The sequence below is a fragment of the Lolium rigidum genome, chromosome 1 (genome assembly GCF_022539505.1).
Source record: "Lolium rigidum isolate FL_2022 chromosome 1, APGP_CSIRO_Lrig_0.1, whole genome shotgun sequence".
Taxonomy (NCBI): domain Eukaryota; kingdom Viridiplantae; phylum Streptophyta; class Magnoliopsida; order Poales; family Poaceae; genus Lolium; species Lolium rigidum.
This window is the reverse complement of record NC_061508.1, coordinates 85,687,297-85,696,584: the sequence shown is the minus strand read 5'-3', so window position 1 is coordinate 85,696,584 and position 9,288 is coordinate 85,687,297.

The following is a 9,288-nucleotide window of genomic DNA, read 5'->3' as shown; positions in this document are numbered from 1 at the left end:
GTGTGGAAGGGTAGGGCGGGCCCCACCCTAAAATTTTGCCATACACATATATAAGCTAGAAAAATAGGGAAAAAAGAAAATGCCCATCCTAATTTAGAACTGCCCCACCCTAAAAAAATTGGGCTGGATCTGCCAGTGCTGAACACCATAGATTAAAAATGGCGAGAACTTTACTTTTCGACTTGTGCACCAGGTAGAGATGCACACATTCATTAAGCATGAGTACTAAGAATTTTAATTTTGATGAAGATTAAAGCATAGTCCTTAAAATAAATTGCATGAGTACCAGGTCCAATCTGGATCTCAAGTATATAGAAACCTAAATTCGCATCCGTGGAGATTTAAAGTCACGTGCTAGGTTTGTACATCCACTACTCCGACCAGTTGAGCTAGACTCACTTCCCAACTACTAGCTCCGTTTCAAGGAATACGGCGTCCTCGTTTTACATGTTTTTTGTTTGACAAAAAATTATTTCAAATAGATAAACACTGTTTGTATGAAATTAGTATCATTAAAAAAAATTCAATACTAATCCAACGATACTAATTACATATAATATAATCAAGATTTTGTTACTCAATTTTTATGGTCAAAGTTCATCTTGGAATACGCGTGCGCCTTATTCCTTGAAACGGAGGTAGTATATCCTAATGGTATTTCGTGCAACTTGTTGAATCTGTCAACTATATGCTGATTGCTGAATAATCTTCCGAGCCGAGCTGGACACTGAGTTGTCAAAAATAAATGAAAACGATGTAGGCACGAACTATTTATCGCTCCTACCAATCAAACAAAACCATATGAAAGTGCACGTTTCTCTTGATGGGGACGTGCTGCCTTCCTTGCAACCGATGGCGCATCCTTAACCCAAGTGAAGGTACATGTGCTGGATCTGCCCTCTTTATTCAGTTTAAATAATCCGTACATTATCCCCTATCTGAAAGTTCTTAGCTAGCGATAGCTCCACTATATCGTTTTTCAAACAGAAGAATCAGTCCGTGGGATGGAAAATGAAATAAAATGTGGAACTTAGTCGTAGCCACGAAATATAAAGTGTTATCTACTGATATAGGTGTAATAGTTGCTCTTTTGTTGAACTGCATAGCAACCACTTCCTCCTTCTGAAATAGAGGTGTGTAAATTTTGTCCTAAATCAACAATGTAAGTCTGACTATTAGAATGTAGGCCCTTTTTCCAAAAGTAGAAAGAGTAACTGACTAAGAGCTCGTTTTGTTCAGAGTTATTCAAAGGAAGTTTTGGAGGATTCCATTCCTTACAAATATTTGTAGGATTGAATATCTATGGATTTTTTTTAGAGGTCGTTTGATTCATAGGGTCATCTCCCATAGAAATCTCGTACTAGTATCAATATTATTTAAAATAAAATAGCATGGGATTAGACCTCATGGAATATCGCTCACTTCACCATAATCAATGATAATTCCTTTTTCTAGAATTTAAGTAGACATGACATGTCAATTCTACATGATTTTTATTCCTACATTTTCGTACCTTAAAAATCTCCCTCTTCTCTCGTTGCCGATCTATGTAGGATTAAAACAAGGCCTACTGATCAAAACGAATAAGAATTTATGGCTACATATCTATATAAAAATTTGCAGGGTGGGGTAGGGCTAGAAAATCAGGCTGGCAAAAGAAAAGGGGTGTTGAGGCACCTTCCAGCAACCCCTCCATGTAGGTGGTCAGAGCTGATTATTTCTGTAGTCCTAACAAAAAGTAGGTATTATTACAGGTCAATATAGGGCATCCACTGGAGCACGTCTTATCCAGTACTGGCATTTTATTTTATATGAGAGGGTATTGGGGATCTCATGGAGATGATCCAAGTCAACATACAACATCCAAAAGGCAATACTTTTGTTGTAGTGAAAACTCTATTCAATCTAATAAAAAAATGTTCTTAGCTATCTCTCTTTTTTTGGACAAATTCTTAGCTATCTCTTGGCACGCGGCAATCTAGATGGTAGCCGATTGCATGGTTGGACGAACCTACTCATCGCCTACACTGCTACACAGCTCAACTGTAAGGACGATTTCTTGTGATGTTTCCATGGAAATAGTACTCGTATTATGAGTTGTATTCGATGAGAACATGTCGTGCACTTCAGAACATGTTGGTAGCAGCATAGGGCAGTTTTGCCCTTCGAAGAAAAATTGACAATTATAGTTAGGTGGAGTTAAGTACGGTTGATTGGCTACAGCGCTTGATGCCAGTGCTCCACCAGCTTTGAGCACATGAGGACGGAAATGTTCCTGTTGCATATCGTGCGACACATCAACACCATACCATTAGAGAGACAGCCTGAATACGATACAAGGACAGTCACACCAGCTTGGATTCATACGCAATTAGATGTCGTTCTTGGAAAAAATATACTCGTTCTAGTCCATAATGTTGGATTATTAGGCAATTTCTGTGTGAGTTTAATTACCGAAAGCAACATTACAGATGCACAAGCATACTTAACCACACACATCAGACTACGCACATGCATCAGATCTGAATATGGAACAAGTAGCAGTGCAAGGTAGGAGAGGAAAAGCACGTACATCGCGACCGGGAAGGTCGCACCAGCAGCAGCACCACCACCACCATGGGAGTTGTTAATGTCGCCCATGGTGTAGTCGAAGTCGTCGATGAAGCAGACGAACCGGCGATGAAGAAGACGAACAGCAGCGAGCAGTCGCGCCGAGACGCTCCCCAAAAACCTTATCGTCCGTCTCCCGGTGCAGGATCTCAACGGACGGAGTTTCGGAGGCCTGCTCTCCCGGACGGCTGTGCACGCAGTCGCCGGGATGGGGGAGACTAGAGAGTAGCACAACAAAATGAACTTCGCGAGAGAGATCTAAGAGCACTGTTCTCCAGATCTGATCGGTCTCCTTGTATAGCCTGAGAGGAGAGCCGCCCCGACCGTGTTGACACGCGAAGAAAGCCAGGGACACGCGGCGAGCATGCACATGCAGGTCGACACGTACCCAACACAGTTGGTGTACCAAGCAAAAATTTAGGCTTCCTGGAGTGTGTCTCGAACTCGAACTCGAGTCATGAAACGCGACGTGCGTGCGTGACGTGCCGAGCCGAGGCGGGGCGGGCGGAGGAGGAGGAGTGCGCGAGGGCTCCTTCTATTCTCACTCACTTGGAAGGAGTAGAACAGCAACCCTTATATACCACTCTAACTCTCTCCCAACTAGCAATGTGGGACTAAACTTTGTCCCCCAAGGCTATCCCAAGCTGCCAACGTGATGAGCCTTGAGATTTCAGGAATTGTAGACTACATGGGCTGCCTTACTGGGCTGCAGCCCATCTACATTCAACAATCCCCCACCAGATCTCATATGCACATCAGATGACACATTAGTTTCATTCACGGTTTAATATACCTGCACTTCAGTGGAGACTGTTAAGTTGAACTTCCACCTAGGCAAGGTGCTACGCTTGACTACAACTGAACAATGGACTATGCCTTGAATTGTCAGTCTTTGTGCAGCAAGTTTCGCTCAATGCCGGCACGGTACTAGGCTACCTTAGCCTTCCCCTCGGGTGGAGCTTATAAGTCATACTCCTCGGCCCTTCATGAGCTTACTAGAGATTCACCCAAATCTCCCACACTATGACCAGTAGTGTCGCTCGTATAGGTGTGTTCTTCAAAAGATCGCCCTGTAGGATAGCGTCTTCGCTCATCAAGAGCCGCTTAGAACACATTAAGACATTGTCAACCTGCCTTACAGTAGCTTTGCATCTGCAGCGGAGTGGGAGTATTAAGTTTTCTCTCAACTCAGTTGCTCCGGTTTGTTTTCCCAGGTCCTAGTTCACGGAATTTCCGATCACATAGGTTGGGTTACCCCCTCGGCAACTCAAGTGGGTCTCAAACCCATCTCCCTCGATGCAAGGTCTATCATGTTTCTTGATAGTCCTTTTGTGAAAGGATCTGCCGATTTTTAGCACTTTGGACATAATCCAGTGCTATCACTCCGGAGTTCTTCGGTTTTCGACAGACTTCAGTCTCCTCTTGATATGTTTGGAACTTTTCATATTATCCTTAGAACTTTTCACTTTGATAATCACAGTTTGATTATCACAGTTCATGAGGATGGCCGGTATTGGTTTTTCAACCATAGGCAAGTCCATCAAGAGCTCACGAAGCCATTCCGCTTCGACAGTAGCGGTCTAATGCTGTAAGCTCTGCTTCCATAATTGACCTCGTTAAGATGGACTGCTTGCAAGACTTCCAGGAACAGCGCCACCACCAAGAGTGAAAACATATCCACTTGTGGCTTTCATTTTAGCATCAGAAATCCAATTGGAATCACTATACCCTTCAAGTCCTCTTGGATACCCGGTATAATTAATTCCATAACTCGATCATGGTTCCCTTTAGATAGCGCATTACTCTCTCAAGAGCATGCCAATGATCATCTCCCGGGTTGGCCACAAACCGGCTAAGTTTGCATACAGCAAACGAGATGTCAGGCCTCGTAGCGCAAGCTAAATACATGAGTGAACCAATGATTTGAGAGTATCTCAATTGATCTTTAGTTGCCTTTTCATTCTTTCGAAGCAAGACACTAGGATCATAAGGTGTGAGAGAAGATTTGCAATCAGCATAGCCAAATCTGCTCAACACCTTCTCAACATAATGAGATTGCACAAGAGAAATCCCATTATTCTCATCTCTCAATAGCTTGATGTTCAATATAACATCAGCTTCTCCAAGATCTTTAATCTCGAAACACTGAGATAAGAAGGTTTTTACCTCCTCAATCACTTTGAGACGTGTCCCAAGAATTAGTATGTCATTGATACGTCTCCGACGTATCGATAATTTCTTATGTTCTATGCCATATTATTGATGATACCTACATGTTTTATGCACACTTTATGTCATATTCGTGCATTTTCTGGAACTAACCTATTAACAAGATGCCGAAGTGCCGGTTCTCGTTTTACGCTGTTTTTGGTTTCAGAAATCCTAGTAACGAAATATTCTCGGAATTGGACGAAACAAAGACCCAGGGGCCTATTTTGCCACGAACCTTCCAGAAGACCGAAGAGCATACGAAGTGGGGCCACGAGGTGGCGACACCACAAGGCGGCGCGGCCAAGGGGGCCCGCGCCGCCCTGTGGTGTGGGCCCCTCGTCAGGCCCCCGACTCTGCCCTTCCGCCTACTTAAAGCCTCCGTCGCGAAACCCCTGATGCGGAAGAACCACGATACGGAAAACCTTCCAGAGCCGCCGCCATCGCGAAGCCAAGATCTGGGGGACAGGAGTCTCGGTTCCGGCACCCTGCCGGAGCGGGGAAGTGCCCCGGAAGGCTTCTCCATCGACACCGCTGCCATCTCCACCGCCATCTTCATCACCGCTGCTGCTCCCATGAGGAGGGAGTAGTTCTCCATCGAGGCTCGGGGCTGTACCGGTAGCTATGTGGTTCATCTCTCTCCTATGTGCTTCAATACAATAATCTCATGAGCTGCCTTACATGATTGAGATTCATATGATGATGCTTGTAATCTAGATGTCATTATGCTAGTCAAGTGAGTTTTACTTATGTGATCTCCGGAGACTCCTTGTCCCACGTGTGTAAAGGTGACAGTAGTGTGCACCGTGTGGGTCTCTTAGGCTATATTTCACAGAATACTTATTCACTGTTGAATGGCATAGTGAGGTGCTTATTTATATCTCTTTATGATTGCAATGTGTTTTGTATCACAATTTATCTATGTGCTACTCTAGTGATGTGTTATTAAAGTAGTTTTATTTCTCCTGCACGGTGTAATGGTGACAGTGTGTGCATCCGTGTTAGTACTTGGCGTATGCTATGATCATGATCTCTTGTAGATTGTGAAGTTAACTATTGCTATGATAGTATTGATATGATCTATTCCTCCTACATAGCGTGAAGGTGACGAGTGTGCATGCTTTGTGTTAGTACTTGGTTTAGTCGTGTTGATCTTTCATGCACTCTAAGGTTATTTAAATATGAACATTGAATTGTGGAGCTTGTTAACTCCGGCATTGAGGGTTCGTGTAATCCTACGCAATGTGTTCATCATCCAACAAGAGTGTAGAGTATGCATTTATCTATTCTGTTATGTGATCAAAGTTGAGAGTGTCCACTAGTGAAAGTCTAATCCCTAGGCCTTGTTCCTAAATATCGCTATCGCTGCTTGTTTACTTGTTTCTTTGCGTTACTACTGCTGCGTTACTACCGCTTGTTTCTTGTCCTGGGCAAAGCACTTTTTTGGTGCCGTTGCTACTACTTATTCATACCACTTCGTATTTCACTATCTCTTCGCCGAACTAGTGCACCTATTAGGTGTGTTGGGGACACAAGAGACTTCTTGCTTTGTGGTTGCGAGGTTGCATGAGAGGGATATCTTTGACCTCTTCCTCCCCGAGATCGATAAACCTTGGGTAATCCACTTAAGGGAAACTTGCTGCTGTTCTACAAACCTCGCTCTTGGAGGACCAACACCGTCTACAAGAATAGAAGCTCCCGTAGACATCAAGCTATTTTCTACGGCGCCGTTGCCGGGGAGGAAAGGTAAAAGGCACTCATACTCCGGTTCCAGGTAACGAGTACTTTTACGGCGCCGTTGTGTGTGTGCTCGAAGCTATTTCCTTTAGATCCTGCAATTGCATCTTTTTGTTTCTTGTTTACACTAGTTTGGCATAATGGACAACGGTGAGCTTCTTATTCTATTTCCTGATTTAAAACATGGATTGTTTGATGCGAAAATTAAAAAACCTATGAAATCTTATTTGCATGCTTGGTAGTAATATTAGTATGAACGCTTTGAACACCATTGTTGATAATAATGTAGAAAGTTCTAAGCTTGGGGAAGCTGGTTTTCATGATCTTTTTAGTCCCCCAAGCATTGAGGAGAAAATTTTCTTTGATGATACTTTGCCTCCTATTTATGATGATTATAATAGTGGTCTTTTGGTACAACCTACTATGGAGAGTAAATTTTGTTGTGATTATACTATGCCTCCTACACTTGATGAGAATAATAATGATAGCTACTTTGTTGAATTTGCTCCCACTATTACCACTAAAATTGATTATGCTTATGTGGAGAGTAATAATTTTATGCATGAGACTCATGATAAGAATGCTTTATGTGATAGTTATATTGTTGAGTTTGCTCATGTTACTACTGAAAGTTATTATGAGAGATGAAAATATGGTTGTAGAAATTTTCATGTTACTAAAATGCCTCTCTATGTGCTGAAATTTTTGAAGCTACACTTGTTTTATCTTCCTATGCTTGTTACTTTGATCTTCATGAACTTGTTTATTTACAAGATTCCTATGCATAGGAAGCATGTTAGGCTTAAATTTGTTTTGAATTTGCTTCTTGATACTCTCTTTTGCCTCATACTCTATTTTTCATGTGAGCATCATTAAAACTAGTTGAGCCCATCTTAATGGCTATAAAGAAAGAACTTCTTGGGAGATAACCCATGTGTTATTTTGCTACAGTATTTTTGTTTTATATTTGAGTCTTGGAAGTTGTTTACTACTGTAGCAACCTCTCCTTATCTTAGTTTTGAGTTTTGTTGTGCCAAGTAAAGTCTTTGATAGTAAAGTAAGTACTAGATTTGGATTACTGCGCAGTTTCAGATTTCTTTGCTGTCACGAATCTGGGTCTACCTCCCTGTAGGAAGCTCAGAAAATTAAGCCAATTTACGTGCATGATCCTCAGATATGTACGCAACTTTCATTCAATTTGAGCATTTTCATTTGAGCAAGTATGGTGGCCTAATAAAATCCATCTTTACGGACTGTTCTGTGTTGACAGATTCTGCCTTTTTATTTCGCATTGCCTCTTTTGCTATGTTGGATGAATTTCTTTGATCCATTAATGTCCAGTAGCTTTATGCAATGTCCAGAAGTGTTAAGAATGATTGTGTCACCTCTGAACATGTGAATTTTTATTATGCACTAACCCTCTAATGAGTTGTTTCGAGTTTGGTGTGGAGGAAGTTTTCAAGGATCAAGAGAGGAGTATGATGCAATATGATTAAGGAGAGTGAAAGCTCTAAGCTTGGGGATGCCCCGGTGGTTCACCCCTGCATATTCTAAGAAGACTCAAGCGTCTAAGCTTGGGGATGCCCAAGGCATCCCCTTCTTCATCGACAACATTATCAGGTTCCTCCCCTGAAACTATATTTTTATTCCGTCACATCTTATGTACTTTGCTTGGACCGTCGGTTTGTTTTTGTTTTTTGTTTTGTTTGAATAAAATGGATCCTAGCATTCACTTTGTGGGAGAGAGACACGCTCCGCTGTAGCATATGGACAAATATGTCCTTAGGCTCTACTCATAGTATTCATGGCAAAGTTTCATCTTCGTTAAATTGTTATATGGTTGGAATTGGAAAATGCTACATGTAGTAACTCTAAAATGTCTTGGATAATTTGATACCTGGCAATTGTTGTGCTCATGTTTAAGCTCTTGCATCATATACTTTGCATCCATTAATGAAGAAATACTTAAAGCTTGCTAATTTGGTTTGCATATTTGGTTTCTCAAGAGTCTAGATAACATCTAGTATTGAGTTTTGAACAACAAGGAAGACGGTATGGAGTCTTATAATGTTTACAATATGTCTTTTATGTGAGTTTTGCTGTACCGTTCATCCTTGTGTTTGTTTCAAATAACCTTGCTAGCCTAAACCTTGTATCGAGAGGGAATACTTCTCATGCATCCAAAATCCTTGAGCCAACCACTATGCCATTTGTGTCCACCATACCTACCTACTACATGGTATTTATCCGCCATTCCAAAGTAAATTGCTTGAGTGCTACCTTTAAAATTCCATCATTCACCTTTGCAATATATAGCTCATGGGACAAATAGCTTAAAAACTATTGTGGTATTGAATATGTACTTATGCACTTTATCTCTTATTAAGTTGCTTGTTGTGCGATAACCATGCTTCTGGGGACGCCATCAACTATTCTTTGTTGAATATCATGTGAGTTGCTATGCATGTCCGTCTTGTCTGAAGTAAGAGAGATCTACCACCTTTATGGTTGGAGCATTCATATTGTTAGAGAAGAACATTGGGCCGCTAACTAAAGCCATGATTCATGGTGGAAGTTTCAGTCTTGGACATATATCCTCAATCTCATATGAGAATAATAATTGTTGCCACATGCTTATGCATTAAAGAGGAGTCCATTATCTGTTGTCCATGTTGTCCCGGTATGGATGTCTAAGTTGAGAATAATCAAAAGCAAGAAATCCAAAATGCGAGC